Source organism: Salvelinus alpinus, chromosome 15 (assembly GCF_045679555.1).
Source record: "Salvelinus alpinus chromosome 15, SLU_Salpinus.1, whole genome shotgun sequence".
Classification (NCBI taxonomy): domain Eukaryota; kingdom Metazoa; phylum Chordata; class Actinopteri; order Salmoniformes; family Salmonidae; genus Salvelinus; species Salvelinus alpinus.
Window position 1 is genome coordinate 54,477,709 of NC_092100.1, and position 15,240 is coordinate 54,492,948.

The 15,240-nt window shown below is 43.7% G+C and overlaps 1 protein-coding gene across 1 annotated transcript in view; it reads right to left on the reverse strand.

Annotated features, from left to right (window-relative positions):
* LOC139540346 (PDZ domain-containing RING finger protein 4-like) overlaps positions 1-15,240 on the reverse strand; it is a 113,389-nt gene that overhangs the window by 97,083 nt on the left and 1,066 nt on the right. The window lies entirely within an intron of this gene.

The window sequence follows — 15,240 nt, forward strand, 5'->3', positions numbered from 1 at the left end:
CCTCCTCGGCTGTGTACATCCTCGTAAAGTCAAGCTACTTCCAGACAAATAAATGAACATTGCTCTAACGTGTTTGCGACGTGCTCCTTGCTATTCACTTCAACAAAATGTTCTATAGAAACTCCGAGAGGCACCTGAATGATTAATCAGATCGTGTGTAGTGCTGAAATCACTTAACAATCCTCCGGGACGCTCTCCTCAAACATCCGTGCCAGGTGTTTCAAATCAAGATTTGTTTGTTTTTTGTCTTGTGTTTTGTATGCATTCAAATGACCAGGCGTGCTACTGTTTCAGTAGTCTGTTTGCCATTGACGGGAGGCACTGTAACAGTTCATTTAACACCCGAGCAGGCCTGGACCTCATCAACGCTCAGGTCGGATAAACATGTCACAACACACGCACACACACTGAAGCTACCTACACATGGAGATAGAAGAGATGAGAGAGAGAGAGAGAGAGAGAAGGGCGAGTGAGTGGAGGGGATACAACTCATTTTGAAGAAGCCCTCGCGTTCGGTCAGCGGGGCTGAGAAGATGGTGGACGGGGCGCTTCGGGGATTTGATATATTCGTCTGAAAAGGTCAACGCCGCTCTTATTGGGATAAGAAAGCGGCAGAAAAGGAAAAGGTCAATTCATCAACTCCCTCTTAAATCCTCCTCTCCTGCCCGCGCCTCCTGAATGAGATTTAGTAGAGTGACTGATAAACCCCCATTGACTTGGTATCTCCCCGTACATTTGCCAGGACCAGCGTCAGTGGGGAGAGGGGAAATCCTTGCCATGTTGCAGGACAAAATAAGACGGTCATGTTATCTAGAGTTACATTATCTGTAGAGAGGCTCATCCTGGACAACAAACATATGAGCTGTTTGAGCTATTAACAGCTACCGTGCTCAGTGGTGATTTTAGCATGTACATCTTGGTGGGGCAAAAAAAAACTAAGTGGGATGCATGCCAGCAAAGCCACAACACTAAACAATACATTAATTGCACTGTAACGGTGACAAACGGTGCCCATAAACTGTTAGGGCCGACATAAAGCTGTCACAACAGCAGAGTCCCAACACCTTACCACTGCTACACCTGGCTATCAGCGGAGCCTTGTCTGGCAGCAAAACAGTTCATTCAGCCTCATTTACTGCCTTTAAAAAAAACATAGCCTGATATGGCTGACTTGCTTAAACAAATGTGGTTTCTACTGACAATTGAGATGTAGAAACTATGGCATAAGGGGACGACAAGCGGATAAGAGGCAATGCGTAATTTCGATGAAGACATTAATGAGCGAGCTAGGACGGACGTAGTCAATACAACTATTTGTTCAGCACTTTGAAAATGTACAGCGACAGAATTCCGAACATGGGCCGTTCCAAGTTGTCTTGAACTCACTGAAGTCATATTTTTGCATTTCTGAGTTAACAGTTGTTTTGAGCCAATAGTGATCAAAGCTGTCATCAAGGCAAAGGGTGGCTACTTTGAAGAATCTCAAATGTAAAATACATTTTGATTTGTTTGTCACTTTTTGGGGTTATTTCATAGTTTTGATGTCTTCACTATTATTCTACTAGTAAAAATACAGAAAAATAGTAACAATACAGAAAAACCCTTGAATGAGTAGGTGTCCTAACTTTTGACTGGTACTATATACATGTGTCAACCATTTTCAATTCTAAAAAATGTGAAATAAGCAAAGACTGATTTCTAGTCAAACAGATGGAAAATGGGTCTTAAGAAAACATCTACGAGAAAAAGTCTAAAAAGATATTAGAAATACATTAAAACACAATAATGTTGAAGTAACGACCACTGCTAGTAGATAGCGCAATGACTGGAAGTCTATGGTAACGCTAGTTAGTACTGGCCCCCGAAACTACTGCTAACTTCCTTCATACTGGACACAGAAGCTGTGTTCGAATACCCATACTAACATACTGTATACTACATACTTAATGAGTATATACTATGTACTATTAGTTAATTTTTGTACACTGTAAACGAGCGGTATGCTTTCAGTTGAGCGTGCTAGCGCTGTCTACCGGAAGTTGATGCAGTTGCAACTTCTTGCTAGCTTGTAACTTCTTGCTAGCTTGTTTCTTGCTAGGTTGCTAGCTTGTTAGCAGAGCTAACACATTACTAGCTAGACATCTTACGATTTCTTTAACAATGTCCATTGAAAATGCACAATGACTATACCACTTAGCTAAGCTAAGAATAGAGTGAATAATCAAGTCAATAAAAGTTGGGCAGTTAGTTAGATAGCATATAGTTCATACACTGGTACATACAAGCAACTGCTGTAATGATATGTTATGCGGTTCGTAAGGCTAGCGTTGCCAACAAATTGTCAGCCAACGAGTCCTAACTTATTTGACAAGTCATTACTTGTCGGACTTCGGCTGCATATTTTCCACAATTTTCTTAAAATCTAAAAATGTTGTGAAGCCACGCCCATTTTCTGAAGAATTTGCATCATGGCCCCTAAAACCACGGAAATAGTTTCCACTGTTGGTATACTTCGTATTCAGGCGAATGTAGTATGACATCCGGGAACTTTTGGCATACTAACTTTATCCATACTATGACCAATAATAATACTATATACTCAATGTACGTCACAAGTAGTATGGTTAGTGCGGTTAGTATGAGTATTCTAACACAGCTAGAGACATAAAAATGGTGTCCACAAGTTCATCTGACTCTGGGGAAGAAGATAAAGGCCCTAATAAAAAAATGCTATTGTGTTCTTTGAGATACATCTTCTTTTTGAATATGTTACCGAAGACCTTCATAAATACAACAAAATTATTATTCTTCCAAAGGGCATATACAGTTGAAGTTGGAAGTTTACATACACTTAGGTTGGAGTCATTAAAACTAGTTTTTCAACCACTCCACAAATTTCTTGTTAACAAACTATAGTTTTGGCAAGTCGTTTAGGACTTCTACTTTAGGACATCTACTTTAGGACATCTACTTGTTTACAGACAGATTATTTCACTTATAATTCACTGTCTCACATTTCCAGTGGGTCAGAAGTTTACATACACTAAGTTGACTGTGCCTTTAAACAGCTTGAAAAATTCCAAAATATTATATGGCTTTAGAAGCTACTGATAGGCTAATTGACATCATTTGAGTCATTTGGAGGTGTACATGTGGATGTATTTCAAGGCCTACATTCAAACTCAGTGCCTCTTTGCTTGACATCATGGGAAAATCTAAAGAAATCAGCCAAATCAGCCCAAAACAATTGTAGACCTCCACAAGTCTGGTTCATCCTTGGGAGCAATTTCCAAATGCCTGAAGGTACCACGTTCATATGTACAAACAATAGTAAGCAAGTATAAACACCATGGGACCACGCAGCCATCATACCACTCAGGAAAGAGACGCGTTCTGTCTTCTAGAGATTAATGTACTTTGGTGCGAAAAGTGCAAATCAATCCCCGAACAACAGCAAAGAACCCTGTGAAGATGCTGGAGGAAACAGGTACAATAATATCTATATCCACAGTAAAACGAGTCCTATATTGACATAACCTGAAAGGCCGCTCAGCAAGGAAGAAGCCATTGCTCCAAAACCGCCATAAAAAAGCCAGACTACGGTTTGCAACTGCACATGGGGACAAAGATATACATTTTGGAGAAATGTCCTCCGGTCTGATGAAACAAAAATAGAACTGTTTGGCCATGATGGCCATCGTTATGTTTGGAGGAAAAAGGGGGACGCTTGCAAGCCGAAGAACACCCTCCCAACCGTGAAGCACACTGGTAGCAGCATCATGTTGTGAGGAAAATGATGTGGATATATTGAAGCAACATCTCAAGACATCAGTCAGGAAGTTAAAGCTTGGTCGCAAATGGGTCTTCCAAATGGACAATGACCCCAAGCATACTTCCAAAGTTGTGACAAAATGGCTTAAGTACAACAAAGTCAAGGTATTGGAGTGGCCATCACAAAGCCCTGACCTCAATCCTATAGAAAATTTGTGGGCAGAACTGAAAAAGTGTGTGCGAGCAACGAGGCCTACAAACCTGACTCAGTTACACCAGCTCTGTCAAGAAGAATGGGCCAACATTCACCCAACTTATTGTGGGAAGCTTGTGGAAGGCTACTCAAAACGTTTGACCCGAGTTAAACAATTTAAAAGCAATGCTACCAAATACTAATTGACTGTATGTAAATGTCTGACCCACTGGGAATGTGATGAAAGAAATAAAGGCTGAAATAAATCATTCTCTCTACTATTATTCTGACATTTCACATTCTTAAAATTAAGTGGTGATCCTAACTGACCTAAGACAGGGAATTTTTACTAGGATTAAATGTCAGGAATTGTGAAAAACTGAGTTGAAATGTATTTGGCTAAGGTGTATGTAAACTTCCGACCTTAACTGCATGACGTGTATTAATTAGACTTTGACTTTCAAAAGACACGTCATTAGCCTCAAGGGGGGTCCAACAAGGCCAGGCTTTTCTAGTGTTAATCACTGTCACGCAGGCCAATCAAAGCATGTCAGGTTTGCATTAGGTTACATGCTACATATTAAACACCAACAACAAAGGAACTTAAATGATCTCCTAACAATATGCTAATACACATAATAGCCCATACAGTGTAGACATTGTTAATGTTGTAAATAACTATTGTAGCTGGAAACGGCTGATAAAATAAAATTTAAAAAAGGAATATCTACAGAGGCCCATTATCTGCAACCATCACTCCTGTGTTCTGATGACACGTTGTGTTAGCTAATCCAAGTTTATCATTTTTAAAAGGCTAATTGATCATTAGAAAACCCTTTTGCAATTATGTTAGCACAGCTGAAAACTGTTGTTTTGATTAAAGAAGAAATAAAACTGGCCTTCTTTAGACTAGTTGAGTATCTGGAGCATCAGCATTTGTGGGTTCGATTTACAGGCTCAGAATTCTTCTGAAACTCGTCAGTCTATTCTTGTCCTGAGAAATGAAGGCTATTCCATGCAAGAAATTGGCAAGAAACTTTTTCTTTCAACAACAAGGACATTTCTAAGTTACCCCAAACTTTTGAATGGTAGTGTATATATTTCCCTGGACAGATGGTCATGCAGAGGGAGGGAGAGAGTGTGAGTCGAAGTAGAGAAGCGTGTTTCATGATTTCTAAGTGTTGAATAAAAACACCACTGTATTGCTGGTCATTGTCTCTGAATGTCCTGAAACTGTGATCGATATAGAGGGGGACTGGAGGCCTTCATGGCGAGATCACTGATATCGAATAACTTGGCATTGATTCAGCGTCACATGATTATTGTAGCCAACAAACACATATTGTTTCTGCTATAGACAACTACTGTATCTAGTATAGCTATTGTACTACAGTATCATTTGCGTTATCATCCTACGAACCGCTCTGCCACCGCATTCAGTGAACATTCACTGTATATTTAGAAATGCTGTGTGAAATATATGTCAAATACTTTAAAGAGAATGCTGTATGAGCTCTGTGGTTCTTTATTCAGTGTGAGCGCTTGGTTATGTAATCCACTGCAGTGGTCTCTCCTCTAGCAGAGACCAGAGAACTACTGTGTGAATAATACCACACGCTTCAGGCTGAGACGGGGAACAGGGAGAAGTAAATATTCCTAGTTTGTAAACAACTGTGCAACTATGGTTGAATGGTGGGAACCCGGTTACTGAGATTTACCGCCCAAAACCATTCCCTTTTCCGGGCATAAATATCTGAGAGAAACCGATAAATCATAATACATTATTTATATGAACAGCATGGCGTGATATGGAATTGTTAAATGAGATGCAATGTCTAAATATGACTTCTCTACGGCCTCTGCATGACGAATCAACGCTCAGGGTGGGGACAGACAGCCCATCTCAGTATGGAGCGCAGTTCACTATGCATGTAGACCTATCATCTCATCATGGTAACTTGTTTTCTTGTGACAGGTAGGCCTACATGTGCTGCAGCATAGCCTAAGCTTCAGTAATATGAGGACCGAATGGACCGTCTAATTTACTCCATCTCCATCTGGCTTTCGGGGGTCACCTTGTCTTTTAATTGTAAAGAATATAATTGTTTTAATTGCAGCTGCAGAGTTTTTTAAAAACAGCCTATCACTCGAATATCATTGCTTTAAATCAGTGCACGCGCGCGCACTCTCACAGTCTTTCTCTCCTTCAACTCCATTGGTGTCCTCTGTCTCTTGCACAATACGCAAACACCCGTGCCCCCCCGGCCTTTCTCTTGGAGTCCCATGCAGGAAAAGCTAGACTAGAATAGCTTGCTGGACATCTTCTTTTTTGTTTGTTGCATTTCTTATACCAATAGACTATTCAAAGAGGGATGCAAGCTCTTGTTTGCTGAATGTTAAATACAGCAGCCAACAGAACTCACGGGTAGTTTGAAAGAAGAGCGAACAGGTGATGGCGGTAGGCTATAGCAGTTATTTATTCAGACCCATAACCATTCAATCTATTCGTGAAGAGAAGTGAAAGCCTTCTGCATCTACTTCTAGTCCTATATCATTCAAGTATAGCATTACAATGATAAGGACAATGAAACGTTTTTCATTTAACTGTTGAAAGCGAGGAAGGAATGAAGCAACGATAGAGAGAAATATTATGAAAGGTATATATGCGTCAGCCTACTAATTATACAAATAGACCGTATTATATTTCAAAATTACAATCAAATTCGCCTATACTTGTATCTTTGTTACAAAACGAATTGCCTACTGGAGCTTGTTTCATTTATTTACCTGAGAGAGCAAATAGCTAGCTACGTTTACAACTTCTATGTTTTTCTGTCATGCGTAATGTGCGGTTGCCGATTATATGTATTGGATAACGGCACAATCATTTGGTTTCTTTGGGGGGATGGGTTCATTAAATGTCGTTAATGAAGGGCTCATAACATTTATTTAATATGTCTCATCAGGCTCAGGTAGAATCAGGTTTGAATTGTCATGCTGATCAAAGCTCTAATCAAATCCAGACATTTATATGCTTTATCACGCTTTTGAATGACACTTCCGGTTTTGGCGGGAAAAGACAGATTACCCGGCAGAAAAGTGATTTATTCTAGGGATGAAACATTCGTAAAATACCGGGAACATGTTCAACCCTAGCCGGGACGTATCTCAATATTTTTCCATTGCCAAAAATGAAAAACACGAAGCAGACCAAACTTGTTGGTCCTTTACAAACCTGCTGTATGTAAAATATTGTGTGACAGCTTGGAAAATAAACGTGACTCTGGATGACAACATAATGATGTTTGTTTCCAACATTAGGGCCGTTTTCCTAATGAACCGGATTTCCTTGCCACGATACTAACGAGTATTGCGATACTGGTAGTGCAAAGTGGATGAAGATCAACTCAGCAACACAGCATATGTATTAGATCTCATTTCCTGCCAGTTCTCCAACCAGAGAGGGGGGGGGGGGGGGTGAGAGAGACTCCTTCCGATGTGAAGAGACATCCATTTGTGTCACCAATCAAACGTGGTGGAGGTGGATAATAATAGACCGGGATTCTGATTAAAACCAGGAGGATGAACTGCATTTGGAGCTTTAGGCGGGGATATACGGGATAGAAATATGGGCCTGGGTTATTCCCAGGTAAATGGGTGGACAAAGAAAAGGAGGGCCAGATTATATTTCAGTGTAATCTCAGGCTGGTGGACACAAGATCAATCAAGCTGCACATCCCCCCCCCCCCCCCCTTGTTCTCTCCTATCAATTTTAATGGTTGAGGGACATCATTCAAAAAATATATGTAATGGGACAAGAAGATGGATGAGAACATTTGTAGCGAACAGTCTGGAGATAGAGAGGGAGGGAGCAAGAGAGAGAGAGAGGGATGTGGGGTGACGGAGAGTTCTTATAGTGCCTGTGAAAACCATCACAAACACACGCCAACTACAGTATTTCCCCACACTGTCTGATCCCTATTATAAAGGGGGTTCAATTCATCTAATAGTCCCTCACAAGACACGTTGATAACACTGCATCACTATTGGTTTTTGTGTGAGGTATTTGGCCTTCCGAGTGGCGCAGCGGTCGAAGGCACTGCATCTCAGTGCTAGAGGCATCATTACAGACTCTGGTTCGATCCCGGGCTGTATCACAACCGGCCGTGTTCAGGAGTCCCATAGGGTGGCGCACAATTGGCCCAGCGTCGTCCGGGTTAGGGGAGGGTTTGGCCGGGCTAGGCCATCATTACAGGCTCTGGTTCGATCCCGGGCTGTATCACAACCGGCCGTGTTCGGGAGTCCCATAGGGTGGCACACAATTGGCCCAGCGTCGTCCGGGTTAGGGGAGGGTTTGGCCGGGCTAGGCCATCATTACAGGCTCTGGTTCGATCCCGGGCTGTATCACAACCGGCCGTGTTCGGGAGTCCCATAGGGTGGCGCACAATTGGCCCAGCGTCGTCCGGGTCAGGGGAGGGTTTGGCCGGGCTAGGCCGTCATTGGTTTCCAAACTGACTTGCCTAGTTAAATGAAAGTTAAATAAAAAAAATACTGATGTGTTGACGCTACCGAACTGTCTGTTCAAGCAGTTGGCACACAGTTCAGACACTCATCGGTACAACACAACACATGCAACCAGATGTCTCTTCACAGTACCCAGGTCCAAAACAGAGGCTGGGAAGCGCACAGTATTAAATAGAGCCATGACTACATAACTCTTTGTTACCCAAGCTAGTAATAAAAACAGATAAAAGAACACCTTAGTGCACAAAGGGGACTGTGAAGAGACACAGCCATTTTATATATCTTGTATTGTGATTTGCACTGTATTATGTGTTACAAATGCACGGAGGCTTGTTGTGCAATTACTCCGAACGTCTTTACTTCAGATCGACACGTTAACCACTCTCACAAAACTCACTCATCCAACCTTCACACCTCCGTTTGTGCCCGACACATCCTCAAAGCAACAGTATTCAATACTCAAACTGCGCTACGACACAATATCACTGAACGCGACAGTATGTATTAGATACTGTGCGTACGTGCTGATATGTAGGCTATGTGTGCCGTTTTTAAATGTATGCAGATCCGTCCTTGACTAATAGTGCTCTATACTATCTATTATGGCATGTTTCATGTGGACCCCAGGAAGAGCAGCTGCGGCTATTTGGGATCCTAATAAATACCAGACTCCATTTTTATGTTTGACTTCTTGACCTGCATTGTGTGAGCCACCAACCACTCATGAAGCAAATGGTACGAGGGGGTGCTGTACAGCAGCAGCAGAGCGGGAATAGAGTATCATGCAACACTGGACGCTATCAGGTGAAGTTTCCCCTAGGTACAGGATTTTAACCATTTGTGGGGGAAATGCAAAACTGACTCCAGATCAGGGTCATGGGGAAATGTCACCCTAGTCCCTGGTCCACAGGCTGCAGCACATGTGGTACTCGGGTAACACTCCTGCCTCTTCACAGAAGAGAACCCGTACTCCATACATCACAGAACTCTTTGGAATCTACCTTTTCCGCCCAGGCTCAGGTGGTTTCCGGCTCTGCCTCATTCCAGCTCTGTCACCCAGAGACACCACTCAATCGCTCGCTAAGCGCCACAGACGCCGAAATGCCGAAGACCGCTTTAACATCCCAATACATTTGGTTTGACGAGTTCTTCATTTGGACATTCAGAAATCTATACGAAGATCACTGCAGCATTTACGATCCATTGCTTAAAGCAGCTCCTCATCAAACATCTCAACACACCATATCCGTAATCTATTTTTCATGATCCAATTTCTGGATGCAAAGAACAATATAATACAATCAATTTATTTCCTAAAGCATTTGGGGTAGAGTGAACACCTTTCCTTTTTTTTCCCATTTACTGTATCAGGGTCAGTTATCAGGAGGTGTTGTGCCTCGTTGACTTAAAGCCGTTTTCCATTTCATTCCCAAACGCAGCAGAGCTCGACTCTTCTCCTATCCACTCATATCTTCCAGAACTCATCATCATGCTCGGCTTTCTTCGAAACGGATTCGTTGGAAAAAGCAGGAAGGAATGGTCATTGGGAAATGACGAACGATCAACTCGGAGAAGGTGTCACAATGGTAGAGACACATTTCAACTCTGGTGTTCAACACTTTGGCCATTCTGTCAGTAACAGTGACAGCTGTCTGTTAGTGTGGCCTAGTGGTGACATATTAACATTACTTTACACTCAAATCACTCAAGCTATTGGAATCACAATCCCCCCGAGACCAAACTACTACACTAATGCTTTACTCAGTTTGTACACTCCTATCGTGGATATACCATCACATGAAAGCACAATGGAGAACACATTCATCTAAGCTAATGGACGCTTACTGTAAACTACTATAGCCGACTGCTGGAATCCCATCATAGCCATTAGTCTCTGAGCGCCACTCTGCTACTCCACTCATCAACGTCTGTGGCGCTGCTAATTAGCCCTAAAAAGCCACACGTCAGTGGGGTCTGAGCAGCGAGAAAGACGTGACACAATGAGATTTTCAAAAAATCTTTACCAGCTCGCAGAGCGAAGAAACTATGCTATTGTCTAGAAGAGTGTATTTTTGGAGGTTTGCGTCGCCTACTGTGTCACTTGAAGGAGAGTAAGAGCTGTTAAGCACGCCAATAGGGTTCACGTGTGTTTTTATTCTCCTTGTCACTGAAACACTGTCTTCACCAACAGGACAATCACTGGGGGGTTAACTACAGTGGAGGAGAGAAAGAAAGGATGAAGGGAGAGAGAGAGAATCAAAGGGAAAAAGCGAGAGCAAGAAAGAACAAGAAATGTACAATAAATGATGCAGCCTTTTCGGTCAGCTTCAGATGCGAAAATAAACAAAACATTTCATCCCGGGGGCCCACCCAATAAGATTGAAGAAAACCAATAAAAAAAAAACATTTTTGTTCCAAATGAGACATTTTTACCTAAGCACAATGAGATACAGTATCTTTTCAGGTCAGCTGAGAGAGGTGAGCATTCTCATGTCAAACACCTGCAGCCCTGAGAGGAGAGAGAGTGAGGGCAGAGAATGGAGAGGGAGAGAGATAGCAACCGGAGAGAGAAAGAAGGAGAGCGGGGCGGCAAACAGAGAGCGTGAAAGAGAGAGAGAGAGGTAAGAGTGAATACAGCTCCCACAGCTCACGGGGTCAGTGCAGCAGGGACAGTGTCACAATTGTTTCTGAATGTGACGAGAGGAGAGGGGAGGTGTGAGGGTGACCAACCACTGTGACTGACTCCTTCCTCCTGAAAACAGCCTGCTGCAAGACTGGTCTCTCTCACGCCCGGGAAGATGCTCTGCATAATAACAAAGGATTCCAGCTCTCTGTGTGGCATGTAGAGAGAGAGAAATAGAGAGAGAGAGTGTGTGTGTGGGGGGGGGGGGGGTGAAAGTGAGAGAGCAAGAAAGGTAGTGTGAAAGAGAAGAAGATGAAGAGTTGGCACTCCAACCAGAGCGAGAGCAAGAGCGAGAGAGTGAGACAGAGAGAGAGTGAGAGGGGGAGTGTGTCCTCTGTGCAGCGGAGCTCTCACAGACAAACACAGCGGGTTGGAAGTGTGTCAGTGTGCCTTTGTGGTCAGGAGGATACGTTTGTTATGACAGGGGACGCTTGCGTACAGCGCTCACCCACCGCAACAGCTAACCTAGTCCTCCATTCCTTCTCACGCTGTTCCTTCTGACACTCTCTCTTCTTCCTCAATACCTCTCTATCTCCTCAGCTGTTGCCACGATTCTCTTTCCCATTTTTTTCAACACACTCTCTCTCTCTCTCTCTCTCTCTCTCTCTCTCTCTCTCTCTCTCTCTCTCTCTCTCTCTCTCTCTCTCTCTCTCTCTCTCTCTCTCTCTCTCTCTCTCTCTCTCTCTCTCTCTCTCTCTCTCTCTCTCTCTCTCTCTCTCTCTCTCTCTCTCTCTCTCTCTCTCTCTCTCTCTCTCTCTCTCTCTCTCTCTCTCTCTCTCTCTCTCTCTCTCTCTCTCTCTCTCTCTCTCTCTCTCTCTCTCTCTCTCTCTCTCTCTCTCTCTCTCTCTCTCTCTCTCTCTCTCTCTCTCTCTCTCTCTCTCTCTCTCTCAAGACAAAGATTATTAACCAAACAGCTCCTCCATTACTGGTGCTAGTACAGAAGCTTAAAACTATCTGACGCAAGCATCACCTTTATTCATTCATACAACGCCAATTACTACGACAACGCCGCTCACGACAGGCAGCGGTTAACGCTGTGAGACATACTTTGTGTGAGACATACTTCCTTGTTTATTTTTTTATTTTGTATTTTTTATTTCACCTTTATTTAACCAGGTAGGCTAGTTGAGAACAAGTTCTCATTTGCAACTGCGACCTGGCCAAGATAAAGCATAGCAGTGTGAACAGACAACACAGAGTTACACATGGAGTAAACAATAAACAAGTCAATAACATGGTAGAAAAAAAGGGAATCTATATACAATGTGTGCAAAAGGCATGAGGTAGGCAATAAATCGAATAATTACAATTTAGCAGATTAACACTGGAGTGATAAATCATCAGATGATCATGTGCAAGAAGAGATATTGGTACTGGTGTGCAAAAGAGCAGAAAAGTAAATAAATAAAAGCAGTATGGGGGGTGAGGTAGGTAAATTGGGTGGGTAGTTTACAGATGGACTATGTACAGCTGCAGCGATCGGTTAGCTGCTCGGATAGCAGATTTTTAAAGTTGTTGAGGGAGATAAAAGTCTCCAACTTCAGAGATTTTTGCAATTCGTTCCAGTCGCAGGCAGCAGAGAACTGGAAGGAAAGGCGTCCAAATGAGGTTTTGGCTTTAGGGATGATCAGTGAGATACACCTGCTGGAGCGCGTGCTGCGGGTGGGTGTAGCCATCGTGACCAGTGAACTGAGATAAGGCGGCACTTTACCTAGCATAGCCTTGTAGATGACCTGGAGCCAGTGGGTCTGACGACGAACATGTAGCGAGGGCCAGCCGACTAGGGCATACAGGTCGCAGTGGTGGGTCGTATAAGGTGCTTTAGTAACAAAACGAATGGCACTGTGATAAACTGCATCCAGTTTGCTGAGTAGAGTGTTGGAAGCTATTTTGTAGATGACATCGCCGAAGTCGAGGATCGGCAGGATAGTCAGTTTTACTAGGGTAAGTTTGGCGGCGTGAGTGAAGGAGGCTTTGTTGCGGAATAGAAAGCCGATTCTTGATTTGATTTTGGATTGGAGATGTTTGATATGAGTCTGGAAGGAGAGTTTGCAGTCTAGCCAGACACCTAGGTACTTATAGATGTCCACATATTCTAGGTCGGAACCGTCCAGGGTGGTGATGCTAGTCGGGCGTGCGGGTGCAGGCAGCGAACGGTTGAAAAGCATGCATTTGGTTTTACTAGCGTTTAAGAGCAGTTGGAGGCCACGGAAGGAGTGTTGTATGGCATTGAAGCTCGTTTGGAGGTTAGATAGCACAGTGTCCAAGGAAGGGCCGGAAGTATATAGAATGGTGTCGTCTGCGTAGAGGTGGATCAGGGAATCGCCCGCAGCAAGAGCAACATCATTGATGTATACAGAGAAAAGAGTCGGCCCGAGAATTGAACCCTGTGGTACCCCCATAGAGACTGCCAGAGGACCGGACAACATGCCCTCCGATTTGACACACTGAACTCTGTCTGCAAAGTAGTTGGTGAACCAGGCAAGGCAGTCATTAGAAAAACCGAGGCTACTGAGTCTGCCGATAAGAATATGGTGATTGACAGAGTCGAAAGCCTTGGCCAGGTCGATGAAGACGGCTGCACAGTAATGTCTTTTATCGATGGCGGTTATGATGTCGTTTAGTACCTTGAGCGTGGCTGAGGTGCATCCGTGACCGGCTCGGAAACCGGATTGCACAGCGGAGAAGGTACGGTGGGATTCGAGATGGTCAGTGATCTGTTTGTTGACTTGGCTTTCGAAGACCTTAGATAGGCAGGGCAGGATGGATATAGGTCTGTAACAGTTTGGGTCCAGGGTGTCTCCCCCTTTGAAGAGGGGGATGACCGCGGCAGCTTTCCAATCCTTGGGGATCTCAGATGATACGAAGGAGAGGTTGAACAGGCTGGTAATAGGGGGTGCGACAATGGCGGCGGACAGTTTCAGAAATAGGGGGTCCAGATTGTCAAGCCCAGCTGATTTGTATGGGTCCAGGTTTTCCAGCTCTTTCAGAACATCTGCTATCTGGATTTGGGTAAAGGAGAAGCTGGGGAGGCTTGGGCGAGTAGCAGCGGGGGGGGCGGGGCTGTTGGCCAAGGTTGGAGTCGCCAGGAAGAAGGCATTGCCAGCCATTGAGAAATGCTTGTTGAAGTCAAATGCTTCATGTCCGAGTTAAAAAGTATAAACAAGTCGTTGTTTCTTGACGACCAAAGCGGAAAGAGTGAAGTACTCGTGTAAATCTCCTAAGGCACCGAACTTCAGTGAGATTGAGACAACTTGAAGAGAACGGAAAACACACAGGTATCTTCCAAAAATGAGATGAAGTTTTCCAATTGACTATAAACTCAAACATGCTCAAAGCACTCCCACACAAAGACAATTACAAACATTCCCCAACCCCAAACAACCTAGCAGGAACACACAAGACTCAAACAGTTCCCTTAAACCCTACACAATCTGCTACCGATCACACAAAGACAGACGACTCGCTTTGTACGAGCCAGTCACAAATTGTTCAAACCCCAAATAACATGTACCCAAACAAACAGCTTTTCACCCCAGAATGTGTGACACAACACCAAATTGTTAACAACCCAAAACAGACTGGACAAGAATATCACCAAACTGTTTATTCACAACAGTCTTGAACCCTTCAAGGGTGCTTGTAGTACGACTGTCTGTTCTACCTGCTCTCAGCCTCTCTGACTGAATGAACGGATTCCACTCCACTCTGGCACATCTAAAGCGCTCTTCTGACGAGGTGCAGAACTCACCGTCAAAGCTCTCCATAGCTGGAAACACACAAGTCTGTCTCTCTCTTCTCGCTCTGTATTTATCTCTCGCTCTCTTTCGCGATGTGACGCACTTTGTTGCGTGTATTGAAAATCGCGATACAAATAAAGTTATTCATAGTATTGTTATTATTATTTGTCTCGGCTAAAATATCTCCCGTTCTCCTAACAGGTAAGCCGAAGGAAGCTCTCCTAACAGGGAAGCCGAAGGAAGCTCTCCTAACAGGGAAGCCGAAGGAAGCTCTCCTAACAGGTAAGCCGAAGGAAGCTCTCCTAACAGGTAAGCCGAAGGAAGCTCTC